The sequence below is a fragment of the Phycodurus eques genome, chromosome 8, assembly GCF_024500275.1.
Source record: "Phycodurus eques isolate BA_2022a chromosome 8, UOR_Pequ_1.1, whole genome shotgun sequence".
Taxonomy (NCBI): domain Eukaryota; kingdom Metazoa; phylum Chordata; class Actinopteri; order Syngnathiformes; family Syngnathidae; genus Phycodurus; species Phycodurus eques.
In genome coordinates, this window is record NC_084532.1 from 25539479 (window position 1) to 25565626 (window position 26148).

General features: G+C 41.5%; 1 protein-coding gene across 1 annotated transcript in view; it reads right to left on the reverse strand.

The window, feature by feature from the left end:
- The window catches only part of gsx2 (GS homeobox 2), a 38779-nt gene extending 14299 nt beyond the window's left edge, over nucleotides 1–24480 (reverse strand). The window contains exons 1-3 of the mRNA XM_061683885.1: nucleotides 24296–24480; nucleotides 23363–23453; nucleotides 22079–22228 (exon numbers count right to left, since the gene is read on the reverse strand). The gene's annotated coding sequence lies outside the window, so the exon portion shown is untranslated. The remainder of the gene's footprint in view (nucleotides 1–22078; nucleotides 22229–23362; nucleotides 23454–24295) is intronic.
- Between the last annotated feature and the right edge of the window lie 1668 nt (nucleotides 24481–26148).

Here is a 26148-nt window from a genome sequence, read left to right on the forward strand (position 1 = left end):
ATGTAGCTTCTCAAGCTTTTTGTATCCGATTCGATTGTGCATCTTTTCCTTGCGTGTATTTTGGCCAGCGGGCCGTTTTTCTCGTGACCATCGCTTTTTTGTTTGTGTCACGACAGTACATGAATTTAGCATTCCGGAGACAGCTGGGGTCGAGGTCAGGAGCTCCCCTGTCTGCGCTGTCGCAGTCCACATGAATAGAGCGAGTGTTTGCGCCCCTGTCTGAGCTTTGTCACCGCTTCGCATGAGGGCGAGGGGACGGGGCTCGCGGGCGAGGGTGAGCGAAGGGGTGATTTGTATGCGGGCCGCGTCACTCGGGGGTTCCACTTTATGTCCCGGTCTCACCTGCTTGTTTGCATTAAATCATAGACACAAGCACCGAGTTGTGCACGTGCAAGAGCTCGGCTGCACCTGTCGAGTGTATGTATCTGTGTGTGTGTGTGTGTGTGTGTGTGTGTGTGTGTGTGTTGGGAGCGGGGTTATGGAGTGTGATTAATGTTAGCGGGCTTCAATAACTTCACAACAGGCCTGGGGGTCGGTGATAAGAACGTTTTTGGAGATCTTCCCACTGGCCTGGCGAGCAGTAGGGGTGTCGCCTCAGAAGGGTACCAGTGGCTGCTCAAAACATCTAAAGTGAGAGTAATAATTAGAAAAATGGAACTCACTTTGTCCTACACGTGACAACAATCTCCCTTATCCCAATCTCCTAATGTCCCAGTGCACCGCAAGGTTCGTCATCAAAGTTTAGAGGTTCCTCTGAAAAACCGTAGTTTGGCAAACTCAAATGCTCTTCTGGTTGTATTATTTGGAATTCAAAAAAATTTTTTGTCCTACATGGGACAACAGTCTCCCTATGCACGTGGACTGCCACGTTCTCCATCAAAGTTTGGTTCTTCTCTGTGAGGATATTTTGCCAAAGTCGAAAGCTCTTCATGTAGTTTAATTTTGAATCCTACATATGACAACAATGTTCTCATGCATATTGGCTTCCTGTATATATTGCTTCCTGTACAAAATTGAGTCTGACAAAGAAATGGGAGATCTACCACCATCCCGAAACATCTTGTGTCCGACCTGAGAGGTTCCACTGTATTATCATAAGTTACTCAATGATTTCCACCTCAAACTGGGGGGTGGGGGGGGGCGCGTCCACTGCACACGTCCCACCCTTCTCATTCGTACAGAGTTTCCATTCAGAGTCAATGAGCCGGGTCAAAGCGTGCGCATCGGGCCGCGGCTCGGCCCCGAGCACCGGGGCGGTCCGAGAGGAGTCAGTCGTATTCAGCAGGCGCTGTCATGCAAATGAACCCACCCACGCCTTAAACAACTCTTGGAATTTTTATGTTTGCTCTCTGGCCTTTTTATTTAATTTATTTTTTTTAAACCCCCCTGTCCCTCCACCCTGTCACCACTCTTTCTCTCCAAATCTCTCTCCTTTGCATTCACAAAGTCATTGACAAGACATTCAAAGCTTTTTTAAATTGGCTCAGCTTCATTGTGCCCCCGCGTTGAGCCTTAGGAGGGGCGGCGGCCTCGAGGACTGGGGCCTAAATATACTCGCCTGTGAAAGCAGTTAGATCATGTTCTTTTCATGCTCCGATTAGAATCAAATCGATCCCCCCCACACCCCATCCCGCCAGAACCCCCTCACGCCCATTGGCGACACTCGGGAGATTTGAAGAGCAAGCGGGCCGGACAAAGACTTGATGAATGCTAAACGCTCTTGAAAAAGAAGCTCCACAATGGCCCCAGGAGTAAATTTGTTTTAAGTGCGACATGGAGATATCTCGTACTGTAGAGTTGGACGCGGCCCGCATTCAAAATGAGGCTCGGACCTCCCCCAGCGAGAAGATCTTTTTAATTCGACTTTATGTTTGGCGCAATCGAAGCCGAGAGGTGTGTTTGGGGCCACCAGCAGGTGGAAGGAAGGGTGGAGGTTCGGCTGATGAGTGCGGCCCGCCGGACACGGGAGAGGGTGGTGGAGGAGGGATTTGAACTTGGTGACACTTTTTATATGCACCTGCAGCTTTTGTCACTTTATTCATTCATTAAAGTGTTCTGTTCTTTTCGGAACCTATTAGAGTGAACCCCCATTTATTATCGGGGATATGTTCCAGTCCCGCCCCAAGCAGGTGAAAATCTGCAATAAAGAAAGACTATCTAATAAACATTTGAATTGATTGGTTTTACCCTTCCCACATGCCTTAAACAAACTGAAACTTATTAAAAGACACAAATAATTGAAACACATTTAAACTTATTAAAACAGACTTGTTAAATGATTACTAAGCGCCTCTACTCTCTTGCCGTCAAGAAATGTGAGTCTATGGTATAAAGTCAATTTGAAGAAATTAAAGGAAGACTCGCTCTCACAGGTCTTCAAATAAGAGGCAAAGCTCGCTTGCTTCAAGCTGTTTTATTTGTCATTGCCAGTTGAAGTTGACTGTAAAACTGGCACATTGCTCATCGAAAAAAAATCCATCTTCGAGAGGATATTCAAAACTGAATTATTGTCCATGTACTTGCTCGAATCTACCGACTGGGATCAATGTCTTGTTTTTGTATCTTACATTATGTTGAGTTTGTCTTTTATGTTTGAAGCTCCCAACCAATAAGCTTTGAGTATCCTGCTGCTGATGTGTGTGCAGCTGTTATTGCTTGACATGTGAATAAACTGAAACTAAACCGTAACATAAAACAAAAGAGATTTAAAAACAAATAATCATTTATATTTCAACACCAAAATGTTCATCCAAACCAAATTCCACTAGCTTATCGCTAACGTATAATGTGAAACGCCATAGACAGGCTAAAAGCAATCAGCACACGTTACGGCAATTATAAACCTTCAGACAATTACTACTTTAACACACAAGGAGCAGCAGCACATACAAATGGAGCATTCAACAATACTCACGAGTATATATTCTCTCTGCTCTGTGAGGACAACAAATATTTCAAGAACTTCTCTTGCGCATTTTCTTGCTGTTCTTCACCAAATTCATCAACAAAGGGAGCATGCACTCTTGATGGTTCACTTCTTTTCACACTTATAATGTTAAGAATATTAGAGTGTTGTCTCACACCCACCCTCCCCCCAAAAGCCAATGAAAAAGCAAAACGTGTGGTTAATCGAACATTATTGTCACAATGTAGGACACAAATTTGGGTCTTATTTCAACTTATACAACCTGTCGTGATATTTCGCCAGACTTTGACGAGTGCAGTGGCGAGCTTACAATGGGAGATTGTTGCCAAAAGTAGGACATAGACTTGTTCGAAATTCACCCGCTAAGTCCCATTTCTGATTCTACGCTTATCACAATGACAGCCAATCAAACGTCTTCTAATACGCAGAGTATTCAACAAGGCAACGTTAGACATCGTAAAACCCGAGAGTCAAAAGAAAGCTTATGAACAATCCTGTTTGCTTGTGCATTCGAGCATTTTAACACTCCCATTTAGTAGCGTGATGACTAAATAATGTCGTACGACGACGTGTGAATCCAAACAAAGTGCAGCGCTGCCGGACCGGCATGGGGCCAGAAGTGTGGGGGGGTAGGGGGGGACCACCCTGCAGCTGCCCCCTTCCCAACTCATCCCTTCGTTCCCATTCCTATTCATCCCGCAGCTGTACTCCTCTCTCTCTTTTCGGAATCCATCCCTTTTTCTCTCACTTCTATCTATTTGAGCTTGCGACACAAAGATAGATGAGAAACTCCTGGGATGGCGCACAATAGCGAGCGGCGCAAGGTGAGCGAGCCTCAGCTGCGTTCGGCCCCGTGCTGCATCGTAACCCTCCTGCTATGCTCGTTCATGGGTTAAAGTGACACACTGCGTGTTTCATCATCGATAAAGCAATAAGTACTTTTGTGATTTATTTGTTCGTCCCTTTTCGAGGCCATCTTCTTTCTTACGCCATTCTTTACTTAAATTTCTAAACAATTTAGACTTTATTTAGAAAAATATGAAGGCAAAAATGCTATATAAATGTTTTTTGGAAAAACAAAAAACACTTATGCAAAATACGTTGAGTATTCTACAAAAACAGTAGTACTGCAGATTTTTCAAACTATATTTTAGACACTATTCAAGGTAGCAACATTGCTGATTAGTGGATGCTTAAAGAAAAAATGAATTTACTGGCAAAAGTCTGCCTATTCAATTACCGAATGGGTTATCTAAGACGCTAATTCTCAAAAACAAAGTGACATTTTATGAAGAAAACATTTTTTGTAAGCTGTGTAGCAACCTGGAAAACATTTTTTTGTTGAAAAAAAAAAATTCTTGTGTGGTGTGGGAAGTATAAAGTTTGACTGTCATTTAATACTACCTGAAGAAAGGCATGTTTTACTTTACAGTGGAAGGAAAGAGTATGTGAACCCTTTGGATTTTCTAAAATAATGTTGACGTGATACAGAGGTGGATTAAGTTGGGCTAGCTCACAACTGAAGGCCCGGGAAACAAATGTACAGCCTGCCATGGCTAAAAAGTTGAGTCACTTGTCAATAGAACAACTAAAATTGTAGTTAAGAGTGCTGTTACTTTCAATAATATGGCTCACATCAAAAGTAGTCCTCCAAATAATTACTTTAGTAAGAGTTAGTAAGTATTCAGTGAAAAAAAATACTCAAATACTGAGTAACTGGTGAGATTTCTGCCAGGTGTCACGTAACTGAATCACTTTGAAAAATTTTTTTTTTTTGCGAGACCACCGTCCAGCGTACCTATCAGTCGTTCACTCACCTTGTGGCAAAACAGCTCGTTAGGGCCACTCTTGCCATTGAATGAGGCGATCTTTGTGGGGAAAGATGTCAGGACATTGTTATCGGCGGACGATAAGTGACGCCTCAAACGTCCGTTTTGAGACGGCTTTTCTAGTTTGACATTGATGGCTTCTTTCACACCTCTTTCAAATCAGGTCTCTTCCCTATCCAGAAATTGGACGTTGTTGTCCTCAAAGGAATGTCCCTTATTCTTGAGATGCAAATGAACCGCTGATTTTGGACCCAAAGAAAAACTCCCGTTGATGCTGCGCCATTCGCCTGTGCACCGGCTGCTTAGTCTCTCCAATGTATGCATTGAAACTACTCTGACAAGTACAATTTATCGAAAAAGTTACCAAAAAAATGTAATAAAAGAAAAGAACAAAAATGAGCATTTACCTGCCCATTTTTTTCCCCATTTTAAACAGGTCAATTTGCCCCACAACTTACGAAAAGAATTAGGATGGGGTAGAGGGGGAGCGGCACAGTATTGCAACAGATGCTTTTGTTCGGCCAAAAGTCTGAAAGAGGCCGTGGGTGTGTGGGGCAGGGGGGGCCCAGGGGAAAGAGTCATTTTTCCTGGTGCTAGCTTCTCCCCAGCTGTGCCTGCTGCAAGAGGAAACGCGAGGGGCAGCGGCGTGATGGAATACGTAAGTGGGGCGCGCGGTTTGGGCCTGTTTGCGGGGCGACTCCATTAAAGGGTCGTTTATCTGGCCTGTGATCCCATTGTGTGCCGCCTTCTTTTGCGGCCCCGGTGTGCCGAGGGGGGGCGTAATTGGCCGATTGGCCGCGGTCTACTGCTGCATGCTGGGGCCATTTATAAAAGAGCGCTCTGAATGGAGCTAACTCCTTCCAGCGGACGCCGCGCCTGACGAATAAACGCTGAATAAACGCGCAGGAAATGTGAAAAGGATGAAACGTCCCCAAAGCGTCTTTGTGCCAGTGTGAAATCAGCCGCTTGAATGCAGAGAATCACTCTTGTCATCTATTTTTTTCCCCCAACCTTTTGACTTTGTCTCACCTCTTTAGGCGCTTTTCTCTGATCTGGTGCTGACCTGCCCTTCATATTCTTTTTTTATTAATGCATGACCTTCCCATCACGCATGTGGAACATGGAGGAAAAACAGGGAAAATAGGTGGATTTTCCTGACTGTCTGGTCACAGTTTACATTTTGAGTCACATTTACTGCACTCTAGTGCATTCATTCTCCTTTAACAAAGGAACCTCCTATCCAGTGTGTGGAGTTTGCCTCGTAACTATCCTGTTATGCGGCAAGTCAAATTGCCCTCAAGTTATTGTTTGTTTACAAAGAAATAGTTAAAGTCGTTTTAGTGTATAAAACTTGTCATTTTACTCCATTCTAATGCATTAATAGTAGTTCTTAATGTTGCTAATCAAAGAAAACGCCTGTCCCATGTGTGAGTGTTGCTTACAGTCCTCGTTTCCATCCATCCATCCATTTTCTGAGCCGCTTCTCCTCACTAGGGTCGCGGGCGTGCTGGAGCCTATCCCAGCTGTCATCGGGCAGGAGGCGGGGTACACCCTGAACTGGTTGCCAGCCAATCGCAGGGCACATACAAACAAACAACCAGTCGCACTCACAGTCACGTCTACGGGCAATTTAGAGTCTCCAATTAATGCATGTTTTTGGGATGTGGGAGGAAACCGGAGTGCCCGGAGAAAACCCACGCAGGCACGGGGAGAACAAGCAAACTCCACACAGGCGGGGCCGGGAATTGAACCCTGGTCCTCAGAACTGTTAGGCTGACGCTCTAACCAGTCGTCCACCGTGCCGCCCTCTTGTTTCCTGGCGGGTCAAATTGACCCATGTACAAAGTTGTATTTTATTTTTATTTTTTTTTTGTCAAATATAGTTCAATGTACTTTTTCGGTATGAAAGTTGTGAGTTTACTCCTCTCTAATGCATTATTTCTCCTTTTCAATGTAGCTTAGCAAAGCAAACACTGTGTGGACTGTGGAGGTTGGCTCTTGTCAAATTGACCCACACTTAGTTATTTTTTGTTAAAAAATATAGGTAGTTTTAAAAAAAAAAAAAAAGATGCCACTCTATTAATACTCTTTCTCAATGTCGTATAACAGCAAACTCCTGTCCATTGTCTTGAGTTTTTGGCTTGTGACCCTAGTTTTATGTGGCGGGTCAAATTGACCCATGTTTTATATATTTTTTTCCAAAGAGTAGATTTGAAGAATGCAAATTGTAAATTTACTTCCCTCAAATGCCATTAATTGAATGTTGTACAGCAAAGCAAACTCCTGCCCAGTGTATGGATCTCGGCTCATAAGCCTCATATTATCCATCCATCCATCCATTTTCTGAGCCGCTTATCCTCACAAGGGTCGCGGGAGCCTCATATTATGTGGCGGGTCAAATCGACCCATGTTAAATGTATGTTTTTTGTAGGAAAAAAAATATTTAAAAAAATTCCAGATTGAATTTGTCAATTAATTGTTGTCAATCAATCCATCCATCCATTTTCTGAGCCGCTTCTCCTCACTAGGGTCGCGGAGGTGCTTGAGCCTATCCCAGCTATCATTGGGCAGGAGGTGGGGTTCACCCTGAACTGGTTGCGAGCCAGTCGTAGGGCAGATATAAACAAACAACCATTTGCACTGACATTCACACCTACGGGCAATTTAGAGTTGTCAATTAACCTACCATGTATGTTTTTGGGATGTGGGAGGAAACGGGAGTGCCCGGAGAAAACCCACACAGGCACGGGGAGAACATGCAAACTCCACACAGGCGGGGTCGGGGATTGAACCCAGGTCCTCAGAACTGGGAGGCAGACGCTCTAACCAGTCGTCTAGACTAGACTTTACACCGATTTGATCAGTATCGGCCGATATTTAGGCATAATGTCATAATTCGCCGACATTGATCGGCTCCGCAAAAGACATTAACTCCGTGTCGCCACGTGCACAGTATATTTGAATCCAAAAGCCAGTTTATTTTTAGCCTTGTCACGTGTCTTTTGACGTGGTACTGTAAATATCTGACGGCCAAATAAATTATTTATAAAATAAAATTTAAAAAAAGTCGGCGGTGTGGAACAGACAACACGTCTGAGACAGACAACACGTAATGCCCGATTAAGACTACAAGACAAATTTGCTCTTTCACGATTGCACTGTGTCAGACGCCTGCAATAAAATCTTGTATTCCGATACCAACGCATCCCATTTTTTTACGATCATTGGGCTTTATCTTGTCAACTCAAATGCGACCGGATACACTCGTTACTGTGGCTACGACAACAAGAGTGGATTGCACCAACTGTATTATAAGGACAAAATGAGGAAAAACGTGTGTTAGTGGTCACCGGTGCTCAGGACAGGAGAGGACGTTCGTTTAAGGCTTGCTTGAGGTATGGTCCCGTACTTTTAATACGATACGGCTCGCAAGCAGGCAATAAAATGTTATGTAGCCTAGCAAGCTCGCGGTAGCACGAACTGTTGGACGTAAACATGCCGCCGTTCTGTCGAATCATGCTCTAAAGTTTCGGTGTGGGGGAAGTCGTTTAATTAAAAATAAAGTAATTTAATTACAGTAAGTTAGCACCCATTATTTCTGTCACGTTGTAATGTTGGTTTGACCTGACTGATTAGAAAACACGATCTGATTTCAGTGATTTCCAACCTTTATGGAGCCAAGGATCATATTTTACAATTGTAAAATCTCACTGCACACCAACAAACAAAAATGGCACAAAAAGTGGGTACATTAATTAATGTATTTACTTCTTGCCATCTAATAGAGGACCATTCATTTGTTCTGTCTGTCACTATGCCTCACTGGCATAAATAGAGGAACAAATTTTTTTGAGCAATTAAGTACACACGTATATACAGTAAATGAACAGGTTATTTAAATAGACACATTCCTCCATCTTGTGATCGGATTGGTGATCGGTTATTGTTTTTTTAAACTCTCTGATCGGTGATCAGTGATCGGGCCCAAAAATCCTGATCGTGGAAAGCCTAATTAATACTATTTCTCATTGTTGAAAACGAAACATTTCATGGCTCATTTGCCTCATGTGGTGGGTCAAATTGACCCTTGTTTAAAGTTAATCGTAAATAGTTAGTAGTTAGTAATAAATAGTTTAAAATAAAGTATTTTACAGGAAACTTGTAATTAACTTAATTGTTGTTCAAAAGTGGTGCTTAGCTTCAATGCAAATTTTCGTTTATCTTGATTCCAATTCAGCGGGTCAATTTGACCCTGAACAGAAGAGGTGTCGCGTGATCATTTTATTAAATAAATAATTAAAAATTGTACATTTAGATCTTTCCAATAATTTTTTTTTTTTTGGGTAATTTATGGCACATTTTCATAGCTAAGCATGCCCTGGGTCAAACTGACCCAGTGGCATGATTGCTGTTCCTGAGAGAGGAACAGAACAGGCGGGCTATTGGCCTTCTAATTAAAGCCCACCCTCCTCTCAATGGGCTGATCATGTAGGGGAGGTCAAAGGCCGCTTACGGGGGGCGGCTGGTGGCCATGGGGCTTGCCCCCCGCAACCCCCCCCCGTGCTAATTGTGCTTCGATATGGAAACAATATCATAACACCGCTGGGGGATAACGTACTCTGCACCTTAATGGCTTGTTAGATCCCCGCGTGGGAGCGTTTACATTGTCCTGCAGCAGACTCCGAGTCGGAGATGTTGAAATCAGACTCTGTTTGTCCAAAGGCTAGACGAGACGCCGTAAATCCCCCCCCACAAGTCACTTGAAGATAAGGTCTGCAAACAGGCTTAGCTAAGTGCAAATACGGTGAACACAATCTCTTCCACCTTTGATTTGTTCCTATTTTGAGTTCATTTTCCCACCGCTTGCTGCGATAAATTCCTTTTTTGGGAGGGATCCGCTGCCATTTTCCCATTTGGCTAATTGTCACCGATATCACTGTTAAAGAAAATGCCCCAAAACGGACTATGGTATTTTTTCAGGTCATATTTGGAGTTATTTGACTGCCGAAACAATTAACATTTTTAGTTAATATATGATTCATGTTAAAAATTTACAAACACATTTCAAGCACATTTTTAAACAGCCTTAAATTGCGGTTTGGTTCACTTTGGGTAATGTAGGGGAAGGAAATGCAAAACATCATAGTGTTTTTTTATTTTATTTTGTGTAAACCGTATCACATTTATTGATATTTAAAATTAAATATGAAAAAAACTACAAACTGCTAGCAGTAAATTCTTCAATAAATAAAATATTATTAAACAAATAAAATAATGTATGCAATAAAATGAAAAATAAGTATTTCAAAGAATAAAACCGCTAACCGCACGAAAATAGCTGGGATAGGCTGCAGCAGAATAAGCGGTAAAGAAAATGGATTGATGGATACATAACAGCTCATTTTTTGAAAGTGGCTTCTTTTTAGGAAAGTGCAACTTCAATACTGTAGTTTGTCTTCTTTTTAGGGAAGTGCAGCATCAATAGATAACTATTAAAAAAATAGAACTGAAGCCATGTTTTTCCAGAACGTTTTGGTGAATTTTATTGACGGACTTCATTTTTGTTTAAGGGGAACTTTCAATGAGCTACAGTATTAGGATTTTATTGAGCTAGTTGTGACTTTTACTGTTAGTGGTTTGATCCGCAGGCCTAGCGGGAGGAGAAGAGATGGAGGCCTGGCTCGGTTTTAATGTGCCCAATTGTGCTCCTTTTCCTGGGAGAGTAAAAAGGGAACAGTTTCTTATGTGTTCATTTTCCATTTTGTTGCCGCCGCCTTTGTGTCCGATTCCTCGCGCCTCCCCAAACAGCGGCGCGGCCCACAAGACTCCTTTTCTCCTCCTTTCAGCGCTCCTCTCTCGCCAGACCGCCTAGATTATGTTGCTAAGGAGATTTCTCCCTTTCTCCCTGTTTCTCTTTTTGCCCTTTTTTCACCGTTCCCCCATTGATTGGGTGTTAATTCGTTTTGAATGCCCCTCGATATCGGGGGGGGGGGTCCGCAGTACTAGGCCAGTGGAGGAATTTCAGAAGCAGTGGCTAGATTGGGGAAGTGGTGGTGGGGGGGCTACGGGGGTCTGGGCCTAAAGAGAGGCACTCAAGTGAGAACTGAAGTGGTTTGCTGAGCTGAGGAAGCTTCTTTTCAGGCCCTGCTCCTTCACAGGTGCGCTGTCAGTCTTCGCCACCGGCACAAAAAAATGAAAAATGCCCCGAGACCCATCGGAGGTGTCAGAGACGCTCCGAGACGTGATCAAAACCATCTCAAACCTCCTGATATGTTGCAGGTCAAATTTATTGATTCATTAAAATCAAAGAAATACACAAGAATAATTGTCAAAAAAATACTTCTAACTGGGATACCTTCAGTACCACTATTTAGGGCTCATTTGGGCGAAATCTGTAGTGGATTTTCGTTAAAGTACAAGCCCTGTAATTCATAAATTAGCAAGCGTTAGGGTTTCAAATCAGGGTTGGGGTTTTCAAGTACAGTAGAGTTCTGAGGAATGGTTAGGGTTTCGAAGGAGGCTTTCAAACAGTGGTTAAATTAAATTAAATTAGGGTTTCAAAGAACGGTTTTGAAACTGGCTCAGTTTCAACACAAAGGTTAGGGTTTCAAGCCATGCTTACAGTTTCAAAGTAGGGTTTAAATCCAAGGTTTTAGATTCGTCTTTTTAGTTCCCAGACAGTGCTAGGGTTTACATTTTAGATTTTGAGGCAGGGTTATGCTTTCAAAAAGGGTTAGAGTTTCAAATGAGCTTTTTAAGCCAGGGTTGGGGTTTTGATCTATAGTTACGGTTTCATAATAGGGTTTCAAGTCAGGCATCGGGTTTTCAAAGTAGGGTTTAGAGGCAGGGTTAAGGTATCAAGCCTGAGTTAGGGTTTCAAGTTAGGGTGCCAAGCCTGGGTTAGGGATTCAAATTAGGGTGTCAAGTCTGAGTTAGGGCTTGAATAGAGGCATGCTTAAATGAGTTTAGACACACTCTGACATCTTGTAGAAAGTCTTGATTGAGAATGGAAGCTGTTTTTCACTTCCTGTCCGCATAATGGCAGGCCGTACCAATACTTTTGTCCCTCACGTCGTATCCTCCGCCCACAAGGCCGCCATTGTGCGCATGTTTGCTCATTAAAAGACTAGAGTAGTTTTCTTGTCTTTTTTGTCGGGGATGTCACAGGTGAGGGCCAGCTCCGTGTCAATTAAACCCATTGGGTGCGTTGACCCCAATCGTGACACATCCCCCCCCCCCCCCCCCCCCCCAACACCCCGTTTGCGATGAGGAGACAAACACTCCCAGCTGCTGATCCTCTCAATGGCCTCTGACTGAAGAAGGCGGAGTGTCCATTCTGTAAGCGGCGGGACCTCGCCGTCCACTTGTGTTGGCCCCGGGTCACTTGAGACATGTTGTGTCAGAGGATGACGACCATTCAAACCCGCGCCGACAGTGTCCTCGACGTCCTCGTCTGATATTCAGACGCCGGCTCTGTGCTTTTCACTCCGACCGACTCGGCGGTTCGGCGACCCGGTGTGACAGATATCATTTTTATTGTCTTGTTTCGAACAATAAATAGCGGTAATTATCCAAGTGGACTTTCAGACTTTATTTTATTTTCAGTAGCCAACACGAGAACCACAGAGCCTGTCTGTGGTGAAAGACAAGCAATTGTAATGGTTTAAAATAAGGTTCGGGTTTCAAGTAAAGGTTTCAATCTTTTGGTTATGGTTTCAAGTCTGGCTTGGGCTTTCAAACAAGGGGTTACAAGACTTATTTTAGGGTTACAAGCCTGTGTTAAGATTTCATATTAGTGTCAGAAGTGTGGGTTAGGCTTTCAAATTATGCTTTCAAGACCGGGTTAGTGTTTCAAATGAGGGATAGAGTTTTAAATTACAAGTTTCAAAACAGGGTCAGGGTTTCATTTTATTGTTAAGGTTTCAAACAAGGGTTTTAAATATTGATTAGGGTTTCAAATTAGCGTATTGAACCTGAATTTCAATTTTTAAGCAAGGGTCAGGTCTTCAAAAGAATGTTTTGAGACAGGATTAGTGTTTCAAAGTCGGGTTTCGAGCCAAGGTTAGGATTTCAAAGTAGAATTTAAAATCAGTGTTGGTGTTCCAAACAAGGTTTACTGCTTAAAATGAGTGTTTCAAGCCTGGGTTAAGGTTTCAAAGTAAAGTTTCCAGCCTTTGTTAGGGTTTCTGCAAAGATGTTTGTGAAATCACAAGTTGTGTGATCGCCCAACCGTTGTGTCCATCGTAAATGAGGATTAGCTGCTTACGGCTAGCACGGTCACTAACAGCTAATAACCGACACCTGTTTGTGCGTCTTCTTCACGTCTTCCCTCGTTTGATTCTTTTGGGGGCCTGGCGCAGAACAAAAAAGAAAAAACAGCGAAACGTGAGCTAATGTGCATCTTTGTCCACCGTGGGAGGAGAGAGCTTTCTTGTCGGCCTGGTACAAATCGCCAGACTGAGGCAGCATTCTGCCAGGACACAGGGAGGCAATGGGCAAGAGAAAGCTCCCAATCAGACATTGATCTGACCCAAGCTAATCCCCCATTGGTGCCAACGTGACCTTAAAGAATTGGCTTATCGCAAGCTCGGTTAAACTGGACATGCTTTTCCATTTAAGTCGGCCCACCCCAATTTCGCCACCCACAAACGTCGGCTGCGGGAGAATTAAGACGCACATACATTCATAACACTTTTCTTTACAGCGGGTGGCCGCAGGGGCGGGGGTGTTCGCCCCACACGGCGATTAAGGGTAAGCCAAGAGAGCTATTTGGTGATAGAATGATATTGACAAGTGTATAGATCATCATTCCGTACAATGGACATAGCAAGTTTCTCACAAAGCCTAATATTAACTGTCAAACATTTTTTATTAAACCCTGTCAGTGCTTTGAAGGCTTTCTTTGTGGTTTTATCCCCAAAGGTTTTGGCGTGTCCCCGTCGCTCCATTTCGTGCGACGGGGACGTTTTTTTTTTTTTTGTCCTCGCCGCTTTCGCACAGACGCTTCTTCAGAAAGCGCACATCTGACCTCCACATTGACACAGCATGGTGTTTTTGTGAGGATGATGATGATGATGCTGGGAACTAGCGTGCCTGTGTTCTCCTGAGGTCCTACCCCGACTGGCTCTACCGGTGGTCCAATGCTCCACGGATGAACATCATAAGGTCCAACACATTTGTTCTACTAGCGATCAAAGACACCAATCAGTATCTGTTCCTATCATCTTGCCAATATGTCTCACGCTATGGTCTTTCCATTCTGTCACTTTTTACCATCCAAAACATGTTTCTCCCTCCCTTTGGTCCTTCCATTAAGTCTCATCCTACCATCTAAAACTTGTCTCTTCCTACTAATTAACCTGTACGTCTCTCTCAGTGCCATGAAGCACACGTGGCCGTGATTGCGGTTTCAGTAATATGTAGTTTTTACAGGAGCAGGTGATTGGCCTACTGCCCAACCCCAGCACCTGGTATTCCTAGGTGGTCTTCCATCCAAGTACTAGCCAGGACCAAGCCTGCTTAGCTTCTGAGATCGGACAAGGTCGGACATTCTCAGGGCAGTTCCCAGGGATCTGATATCTTATCGTTCAATGCATCTCTCTTCTTAGGGACCAACCCCCCCCAAACCCCTCAAGTCAAGACTCAACTGTCTCCCTGCACCTCCAGGAGAAACAGCACTCATTTGAGGGAAAAAACGTTCATATTCTGGATAGGTTTGAATATGATGGTTTGAAAGAGGAGTGAGAGAAAAAGTGTGAAAGTGGAAAGACTATCGCTTAACAGGAGGGGGCTTACGACATCTTCGACCGACGACGCCGTCCTTTCGGCCATAATTCTCCATAATTCTGTCATATTGTGTGAAGTGTGACAAAGCAGTGAACCACTGACAAAGACTCGGTCTCCCTCGGCCGCTCGCGGGGATCCCCACGACGAAGCTCATCCTCCTCCAAACGGGCCGTAGCACAAAGACCACCGCTGACAAACAAATACGCTCGTCACCATTACGCCCTCACTCACTGTCGCTGGTACGACCTTAATATGACTCGCGTCGCTATAAATGCACGCCGTCCCTTTTACCGGCGGGAACAAAATCAAAACAGGAAGTGAGCGTAATTAGCTCAGTTCATGAACGCTATTTGTTCTCGCTTCGAGGCTGTTGCGGACCAAAACAGCAGCACCCACCCAGGCAGGCCGTCAAGTTTCACTCGTTTTGACTTGACAGCAATTTCTTACTGCTTACCTTCCTTCATCCTTCTCTCCCTTCTTTCTTTCCTGTATTTCCTTCTTTTTTCTTTCCTTTTATCTTCTTTTCATCCGCTTTCCCTGTTTTATTGTCTTCATTTTACTTCTGTCCATCTTTCTCTCCTTTTCCTTCTTTTTTTGTCATTTCTATTTCCTTTTCTCCTTTCCTTCTTACCTTCCTTCATTTTTCCTTTTTTCTTTCTTGCCGTGTTCCCTTTTCCCTGTTTTCATTCGTTTTACTTTTTACTTTGTCTTCCCATCCTTTTACTTTTTCTTCATTCTTTTGTTTCTTCTTTCTTTCCTCCTATTTATCCTTCTTCTCACCTTTCTTTTTTCTTCCTCTCCTTTTTCCTTGTGTTTGTCATTATCCTGCTTTCTTTCTGCCTTTATTTGACTTCTGTCCATCTTATCATCCTTTTTTGTCCATCATACTGCCTTTCTTTTTCCTGCCTTGTTTCTTCATTCTTTCCTCTCTTCCTTTCCTTCTTTCCTTCTATTCTTCATTCTCGTCTCCTTACCTTTGGTATGTCCCTCCTCTTTCCTTTCTTTATTCCCCCCTTCTTTTTTCCCCTTCTTTTCTACTTCAATCTTCCCGTTCTTTTGTCCTTTTGCTTCATTCTTTCATTGATTCGTTTTCTTTCCTTTTCCTTTTCTTTCTCCTCCTTCTTTCTTTGCTTCTTTTTTCTTCCCTTCATGCTTCTTCTATTCTTCCTCCTTTTCTCATTTCTTTGCTTCTTTGTTTCACTTTTCCTGGTTTCTTGTTTCATTTTCTTTTCTTCTTTTTATACTTCTGTCCATTTTACCATCCTTTTCCCTCAGTTTTTCCTCATTCTTTCTTTGCTGCTTTCTTACCCTTTTCCCTTCATTTCCCTGTGCCCTTTCCTTTTTTTCCTTTTCCCTTCTTTTCCCTGTGTTCTTTCCTTTCTTTTTTTCTTCAGTCCATCGTCTCCTTTCTTTCATTCCATCATTCTTTCAGTCGTTCTTTCTTTCTTTGTTGGATATTGTTGACATTTGCCTGTCATGTCAAAGTGCGTCCAAATATGAACAGCTTCAAGTTTTCATGACATCGGTTCTGCTCTCACATTTGTCCTTTTGCAGGAATAGTTGGCACCCAGGGGTGTTCATATGGGGGCACAGTTTGGGGGGGGGGGGGTCTATCCCTTAAACAGCGGCCTGTAATACAATTTTAGAGGTCGTTTGTAGGTGACAGGGCAAACTGTGTTATTGCTGCGTCGTGTTCTCTCTTCCTTGCTTCAATGAAAATGGATGTCATTGATTTATTGGGGCTGTTTGAAGAGAGCTTCAATAGAAATATTATATATAGAGAGATATAAAAAAAAACAAAAAAAAAAAAACGAACGTTACACGTGTGCAGCATGTGTCGTCCAGCTTTGTGTGTTGTGCCCGGGTTTAGTGACGGCTTACAACGGCACTCGTCGCCCGAGAAGGATCCACTCGGGGGCCTCGTCTTGAGACTCGCTCTTCACGCGACACAAAAGTGCAAAAGCGCCAATTACACTACGAAGTAATCATTCTCAGGGGCAACAACAAAGTAGGGCAAAGGGGGAAGGAGTGGAAAGGTGGCGGGGAGGGGGGAGGGCTCACGTCACAAAGTGCTATAATAAAAGATTTTATTTAGAATGCAAACAAAAGCGCAGAAGTCACTTTGCTTGAAATGAAACACTTTGGCGGCGGTGGTGGTGTTTCTTCTTCCGGGCACCTCAACTGATTGAAAAGGCAAACGCTGCCCTCTATCTGAAACTGCTGGACATGCAGTACAGTCATTGCTCCATAGTCAGTACCTTTGTTGATTAAATATGTTAATAGTTTAATACGAGTTAAACGAATCTTTTTTCTTTTTTTTTGCACTTTTAAAATATATTTTTTCCAATTTATTTTAATGAATGATTTAACGGTACTTGTTTACATTGTGTAAATGCACTTTTTATTTGATTTTGTATGCTTTTTTAATTGATTTTGATTATTACGTTAACTGCAACTGTTTACATAAATCCATGTACCTTTTCTTGTTTTTCTTTTTTTTCTTTTTCAAATGTATTTTGATCACTGATTTATCTAGCTATTTATGTGAATATATGTACGTATGTACTTTCTTTTTTGTTACAATATTTGTTAATTTTTGATAAATAATGATACATTATTTAAATATATTTGTTCACGTGAATACATTTTAATGTACAGTACTTTATTCTCTTTTTTCATACTTTTCCCTGTTCTTTTTATTTTGATGACTCATCTTTTGATCTTTTTTTTATAAGCACATTTTTCTTTAGTTTTCAATTCATTTTAGACAGGGATTCAATTGTAGCTGTTTACATTAATCCATGTACACATACTTTTAAAAAAAAAATTAAATAAATATTTATATTTTAAATAAATAAAACGTATCAATAATAACTTAAAAGAGACCCAATTGAAACAAACCGTTGCTTCATTTCTGGTACCCAAAATGAGAAGAATATATATTTTAATGCCATGTAATTAAATTAATTTGAAAGAACACAAAAAACATCAAACGAATGAATGAGAAAAAAGCATGAAAATGAATGCCTGATACATGAAAAAATGGATTGCAGAAATTTACAGTTCAGAGCCACACCAATTAAAAACTGGCCTGGGACTTTTTTTTTGGGGTGCCGTAAGTATAGGAAAGGGTTTGTTTGATACTTTCGAAACGTGAAATATATTTTAAAACGTTCTTATTTTATTGTATGGGGCATTAAAACAACTTTTGCACACTCGCTTTGAGGTGTCAGCTGTGTTTTCGTTGTTGCCGTTCATTGAATCGGTAAATGATTTCCTGCGGGGAGTGAGTAGAATGTTATTTTGCCGTGTAATGACAATGTGATGCTATGGCTTTAATCCTTCGGGGGGTGTACCTGGGGGCTCTCCATTTCACCCCCAACACCGTCACCTCTTCTCCGGCTAACACAACAGCCATTGTCATCCTGTCAGTGGTGTTTTATAAACTGTTGGTACACAAGACAAACATTTTAAACAGAGGAAGGGATTGAAACTCAGGAGGTTGCGATAATGGCTCACGTTAAGAGACATTGTATCGAGCAACCATGATCCAAAGCATACCACATCATGCTACATGATGGGCCTAAAGCCCATGCGACTTGTTTTTCAAAAAAACATTTTTTATTATTGCTTCTTTTTTTTTTTTTCATTTTAATGTAAACCAGTGACAGTCTTGATAAGCTAATAAAAGTTTTATAATTGGCCACAGTTTTGACCATAGTACGGGTCGATGTACATTGCTTCCTATGAGGTGTGTTTTCGTTTTAGGGGCCTCTGTTTTTTTTATTTTTTATTTTTTAAGTTTTCCTGAATATTGGTACAGGTGTTGTCAGGGTTTTTATTTTTCTTAGTTGTTGCCGTTTTTTTGTTGGCCTTCTGTAGCTTGTGACAGTTTTCATGCCTATTTCTTCTAAATATTTTCGTCAGTTTTTGCCCGATTTTTGTCAGACTTGTCCTTTCTCTTTTTTTTGTTATTATTTGGCTTTTTGTCCATATTTGCCCCCCCCCCCCCCCTTTAAGTAGTTTTCTCAGTCACTTTCTCATGTGTCAGATTGTTGGGTCAGTTTTTACCATATATTTTATTTATCTTTTTATTTTTTTGAGTCTGTTTTTGTCATGTTTTTGTCCAGGTTTTGTCATTTTTTTTGTCAGCATTATTACAGTTTTTTGGGGAACATTTTAGTCGGACTGAGGGAAAATGGATGGATGGATGATTTGTTTCTGTCTGTTTTGTTTTGTCTATTTTTTCCAATTTTGGGGGGTTTACCCGATTTTTATTTGTGCATTTTTGTCAACTTATTATCAGTTTTGTTCAGTTATTGGCATGCTTTTGCCTGCTATTTGGCCTTCTTTTTTTCCCATTTTTGGCAGTTTTTGGTGTAATTTTCATCTGATATTTATCTATTTTATTATTGTTGTAATTTCTTTTGCCTGACATTTGTTCATGTTTTTTGTTTTAAAAAAAAAAAAAGTTTGTTTTTAGTTTTTGTCAGATTGTATCTAATTTTCTGCTTTTTTAAAATCATTTTTTTCCCAGATTTCCATAGGTTTTGGTAATTTTTTTCCCCCTTTTTGTCCATTTTCCCCTCCTGATTTTTAACAATGTTTTGTCAGTTTTTGCCAAATTTGTGTCTGTTTTGTGTTGTTCATGGCAGCTTTGTATTTGTTTTTGCTCAATTTTTCTTTTTGCCTAATTTTGTTATTTTTGGGGGGAGAGTAATTGTTTGCCCAATTTTCCCCTGTTTTTATTTAGATGTGTTTGTGTTGATCTCCGAAGTTCTGCATTCCAAACAGCTTCTGCTGTTGGTCGGTGGTAGAGAGCAAAAAGCCGACACATCCAGCCTGTCTGCTCAAGTCATCACAAATATGTAAGTGTTTCTCTCTAACAATCCCCAACTTCACCCCTCACATCTTTCACAAAGACCCCCCCAAAGTTACCCTCACACACACACACACACACACACGCACAAAAACACAGACACACACACACACACACACCATTCGAAATGAGCTGCTTGCTGTAAAATAACCACCAGTCCAGTGTTTGAACACCAAATGATTAGAATCAGGATAAGCACAAAAACAAAACATGGTCATCATCTCAAAACACTTGATGTCCAATTCCAAGGAATAATGTTGAAGTGAGTTTAGTGACTTTGGACAAAAGTAGACCTTGCCGCCATCTTGTGGTCACTTCGTGGCAAGGAACTATGTAGAAGTGATTTGAGGAGATTCATTTTGGAAAAAGCACTGCTTTGCCACCATCTTGTAGCATCTGTGGGCCAAGGAACTATTTTGAAGTGAGTTGATGAGCTTTATTTAGACAAAAGTAGTGCTTTGCCACCCTCCTGTGGCATCTCTGTGCCAAGGAACTATTTTGAAGTGAGTTGAGGCGCTTTAGTTAGACAAAAGTAGTGCTTTATCACCATCTTGTGGTATTCTGTTGTCAAGGAACTATGTTGAAGTGAGTTGAGGAGTTTTGTTTCGACAAAAGCAGTGCTTTGGTATTATCTTGTGGCATTTTGGTGGCAAGGACCTATATTGCAGTGACTTGACAAGTTTCATTCAGCCAAAAAAGTGCTTCTTTGCCATCTTGTGGTATTTTGGTGCAATGAACTGTGTTGATTTGAATCGAGGCGCTTCGTTTAGACAAAAAGAGTGCTTTTCTGTCATTGTGTGGCATTATAAAGCTTTTGTGGGAAGCGTCAGTTACTCGTGGATATTTGGCTTTCTGTCACCATTCTCAGTGTTTTCCTGACTTTTTTTGCTCGACGAGAGCATTTGTTAGCAGCTAAACTTAACTTGTGAGTCAATTTCTAGTTGCTATAGAAGAACGGATCCTTCTGCCAAAGAAAACATCCCCGCACAAAAAAAGTGCAGATTCTTGTCATTTTTCCGACGGGTGTCACGGCGCGTGTACGACGCTAAACAGGCTCCAGATGTCGGGAGAGCAGAGTGCAGGATGGGGCCCTCGGGAGGGAGCCAGGCGAGGCGGGAGGGGGGGTGGGCGCCCTTCCAGGACCCCACGAGGGGACGTGACAAACCCCCGGGTCACATCCATCTCCTTCTTTCAGCACTAAGCCATTTCCCCCCGCCATTTCCCTGATTGACAACGCTGTTCCTTCTTCTTCTTTATTGGCTCTGGTCAGTGCGCATCATTAATAATTGGTTTGACCCCAGTCCAGATCTATTTACATTGTTTCAAATAGGATGTACTTTTGTCCCATTTTGAACCTGATTTTCTTCCTTTTTTCATCAATTTTCTTGACAAATTTTTCTCCCGATTATATCATCTTTTTAGTTTTTTTTTTTTTTTTTTTTTTTGCAGCTTTTTGGTCAGTTTTTACAGCTTTCTGAAAGATTTGGTCAGATTTTGATCTGTTCTCGTCATGCGTATGTTTTTGCCTAGTTTTTGCTCAATTTCTGGCCAAATTTCTCATTTCCTTTTTGAAATTTTTGAGGTTTTGACCATATTTTCACAAAGTTCAGTTTCTGGCCAAATATTTGTAAATTATTGTCAGTTTTTGCCAAATTTCTAGTCAGGTTTTGTCAACTTTTTTTTCATCTTTTTCTTTTTTTTAATCAATTTTCTTGTGCTATATTTTGCACTTTTTTCAGCCTTTTTTTTTTTTTTACAGCTCTTATCGTATTTGTATCTGACCATTTTCGGTCTGCTTTTTGCCCGTATTTCTGTTGTTGTTGTTGATTTTTGGCCCTAATTTTGTCAGGTTTCTGTAGGTATTTGCCATATTTACATGTATGTCCAATTTGTATCTGTTTTTGCCCGATTTTTTTTTTTTTTCGGTTTTCTCAGTTTTTTGTCTGTTTTGCCAGATTTTTTAAATTTTGTAATTTTTTTGTAAAATTTTTGTCTAACATTGTCAGTTTTCCCTGACTTTGTCAGGATTTCTTTTTGCCGTGTTTGACAGGTTTCTGTCCATTTTAGCTGTATTCCTTACAAATACATATAAAAAAAAAATAATAATAAATAAAAATAATTGATCCAGATTTTTGTCTGTTTTGCCAGATTTTGTGTTTTATATTTGGCCAAATTGTCATACATTTTTGACAGTTTTTGTCATATTTTCATCCGTTTTTGTCATTTTTCGTCAGTTGTTTTGGTTGATATCTGTCAGATTTCTGTCAGGTTTTGCAATACTTGTGTCCGAATTGTCTTTTTTTTTTTTTTTTTGTGCCAGATTCTAGTAATTTTTTTTGTCTGTATTTTTTTTGTCTCACGTTACCCATATTTGTACTTAAGTCAGAACGCGTTGCACTCCTTCTCCCTAATATCGAGACAATGTTATACATTTGATTGCAGTCAAGCTAAGAAACTTGTATCATCTTTAAAAAAAAATTGCTCAGTCTTTGTTCACTCGTAAAACAAAAATATTAACATTATGCTACTAACATGACACGTTAGCCAATTGAGTTAACAAGACTAGCAGTATACTCCTGGTTGTGATGTTTGCGTTTGAGCTCCGATATTGCTTTTGAATGATTGTAATAATGTTTTACAAGTGCGAGTTGTGCTTACGTGCTGATTCTCTGAGCTTCATGTATGCACCAAAAAGCCACTAAAGTCTCCAAGGAAGTTGATGTTTCGGCAAAGCTTCAGTCCAGATGTTCACAGGAGGGAGGAGGTGGAAAGACAAATATTAGTCCACTGGAAGGCTTGGAGGAGATGCTTTAAAAAAAAAAAAAAAAAAAAAAAGCTGAAGGCGGAAATGTGCAAAAAGAAAAATTGGATCCCTTTCCTTAATCATTCATTCAAGACGGAATCATTTTGTTTAGGAAATGTTTAAAGTAATATTCAACCTCCTTAACTTTTTTACCAGTTTTACCAGTCGACATGCAATTCATTCCACGAAAAAGTCGCAAGGACCCATGAATGTAAATGAACAGGACGTCAGCCATTTTTGTTTGAGTGGACAATTTCGAACTCAGTAACGGCCATTGGAAAGAAAAAAAAAACAGCCCTCATCACTAGTTTCCCTGTTTGACATGAAATTTGGTGTACAAAAAAAAAAAAAAAAAAAAAAGCTCCAAGAAGCCATGCAAAAAACTGAACTGGAAGTCGCCCATTTTGCTTTATTCAGCAAAATTTCACTCAATAGCGTTCCTTGGAAAGTTCACCAGTTTCACCAATCAACATGAAATTGGGTGGACATGTCTGTCATAACAGGACATACGAATAAGTCTCAAGGACCCATGCCTGAAAATGAAACTTTGGGTTTGAAACTGCCATTTTGGGTGAACTCCAGCCATTAGACAGGCGGGTGACCATAAATTAATTTCTAATGTGCGTGTCGTATGGCGTCAAAATTTAATGATCATTTTGAGGATTTGCCATCTCAAAGCAAAGAACATACAAATCATCTTTTTGGAGTCTCAAAACTCCAAAAATGTTCTATGTGTACTTTGACGAACTCCTTCTATGGGATTTGCCCAAATGAGACCCAACTGGAAACTAGATGGGCATCTGAATATTATCAGAAGTGCCAAACATCCAAAGAAATGTTATTCCACATGTTTCAAATTGCAAAAGGAAAGTGTATCAGCAAAGATGTTGATGTCCTCCTTCCGCGATTGATACGTTGCGCAAATATTTAGCTTCCCTTAATACGTCTAATAAATGTGTTTGGAGAGAATCCCCAGCCCTTCACCTCGCAGGAAGAGAGAGAGGAAGCGCCAGGCAGAGATTCAATGTCTGTACGCACCTCATGTAAATATTTGCGACATCCGCGCATTTGCCGACCAGCGCAGCTGCCGCGGCAAAGATGAAGTGTTTCCTGAGATGATCTAAAGACCCCCGGCTCACCTTTCCGATAGACAGGCTCGTTCGGTTAGCGCCGCGCTCCATCGTCTGCTCGCCCTTGCTTAATGATGTCATGAAATTGTGATTAAGATACCTGGTGGAAGAAGCCACAAAGGAATATTCGTCACACTGAAAAGACTTCTAAAAATAGCATGGGAATCGTCTTTATTTTTTTTACTGATTTGGTACGAGACAGTCATATTTTTAAAGGGGAAAAAAAAGTCCCAATCTCATGAAAAAACAATCATACTTCTTTGGAAAATAAAGTTGAATTTTCTTGTGGAAAAAAGTCAATAATCTTCAGAAAAAAATGAACATGACGAGAGTAAAGACTTTTTTCTCATTTATCAGAATCAGAATCATCTTTATTTGCCAAGTATGTCTAAAACACACAAGGAATTTGTCTCCGGTAGTTGGAGCCGCTCTAGTACAACAGACAGTCAATTTACAGAACACTTTGGAGACAAAAAGACATTGACAAAAAACAATTGTGCAAAAAGATGCAGAGTCCTCTCGCACTTAGAGCAGTTCGAATGACTAATATTGCGATCGTCCGGTGCAATGAGCATTGTGCAAAGGGCGCTGAGACTTCAAGGAGTGTATGCGGTTTAAAGTGACGAGTAGTGCGATCATCTGGGACAATGTGGGTTGTGCAAATGTTACAGATACTCCTCAATCAGTGTGCAAATGGAGCAGATGCTACTCTGGCATGAGTGGCCAGTATATGCAAATAGTGCAGCATGGCGAGACAACTACAGTGAGTGCACGAGTAATACATAATTGGCCCCACAGAAATGTGACAACGAACTCAAGTCAGAAAATTGCCAGCTTGTTGTAATGGAATTATAGGTTAGGTGTTTAAGAAGTTGATCGCAAGAGGGAAGAAGCTGTTGGAATGTCTACTAGTTCTAGTTTGCGTTGATCGGTAGCGCCTACCTGAGGGAAGGAGCCGGAAGAGCCGGTGACCGGGGTGCAGACGGTCCGAGAGGATTTTGCACGCCCTTGTCTTAGTTCTGGCAGCGTGCAAGTCCTCAATGGTGGGTAGGGGGGGGACCGACAATCCTTTCAGCAGTTTTGATTGTCCGTTGCAGTCGGAGTCAATTTTAGTTTTTCTTTCCTCTTTCTTTTTGTTCTGTGCACTGACGATATTTCAATGGACCTGTTACATCATGTAGATCACGGCCGCTGCGTAGATAAAAGGGCCCGGCGAGCTATTAATGCATCACACGCACGCTGGCACGCACAGTGTGTGCAGTATGGCCCGTGTGCGTTACCGCTGCTCATTAGTAACAATTCGCTCAGAAGAATAAAGATTTGCATTTTATGAAAATAGTCAGATTTTTAATGTCAGCCAGTCGGTCACTTGTCAGTCTGTCCTTGGCGCTACTTGCGTGTAATTCTCGTCTAAAGTCTTCACGTGGCTTCCCCGACTATGAAACTTCACTCGCCCGGCGACCCATTCGTCATCCGCTCGTGGGTCGCCATGTGCTTTTCCATATTACATGTCAGCGCTCACTTTGTCTCTGCCTCGTTCCCGCTTTGATTCTCCGCTGCGGCGTGAGAAAGACGACTCGACTAATGGCATTTGTCATTTCTTCTCATTTATATTTATTTGGCCGGGCGGGCAACCTGTTTCGCAACTCATCTTCCCATCCGTGGTATCGCCGACTTTGCGCTTTTCGAGTCAAACGTTTTTTTTTTTTTTTTTTTGCAGGGTGGGTTTATGGATGATGACAATATATTGTGTCCCAAAAAAGACGTGCTCACGCTATGAGTCATATTTTGTTTTGATTTAGGGTTTTATTAGCACAGATCAACAAGGCTTTCTCTGCTGTTGACCTAAACACTATCATTTACAACCTATATTCTAATATTTGTCCGATGATTGTGTATTAATTTACTCCCAACTCTATTAATTTTGTAGGTTTTCTCCTGGCTGCACTGTTTTCAGTATGTGTATGTTAGATATTTTTATTTATTTATTTATGTTGTCCAATCAGATTTCAGCCACTATGTGTTACCAAGGTGATCTGCCCAGGGCCTTCGAAATCAGTAGTGCTGGCCCATGTAACTGAAACGTGATTCGCAATGAGACTGTTTCTTTCAGCAATCTGATTTCAAATAGGCCTTACAATAGTGTCCGTTTTTTTCCTCTCCTCTCATTGGTTGGTCAGAGTGAAACTCGTGACAGCCAACTTTGACAAGCAAGTTCTACGGCTTGCAAGGTACATTGCAGATTTTTTGTGGACTGTATCAACTTGTCTTTCACAGAAATCCCCACTATGTTGCGGAAATCCGGTTTATAGCGATCATTTTTTAAAAGTCCAATTCCTCACACAACGAGCACACACGCATGAAGCTGCGGTCGACCGCAGCTCACGTACCGGCACTCACACACAGACTCGCCGATGTCACACGCCATCCTCCTATGCTCTGCCTCTTAAATCAGAATCAGAATCAGAATCATCTTTATTTGCCAAGTATGTCCAAAACACACAAGGAATTTGTCTCCGGTAGTTGGAGCCGCTCTAGTACAACAAACAGTCAATTTACAGAACACTTTGGGGACATAAAGACATTGACAAAAAACAATTGTGCAAAAAGATGCAGAGTCCTCTAGCACTTAGAGCAGTTCGAACGACTAATATTGCAATAGTCCGGTGCAATGACCATTGTGCAAAGGGCGCTGAGACTTCAAGGAGTGTATGCGGTTTAAAGTGACGAGTAGTGCGATCATCTGGGACAATGTCGGTTGTGCAAATGTTACAGATACTCCTCAATCAGTGTGC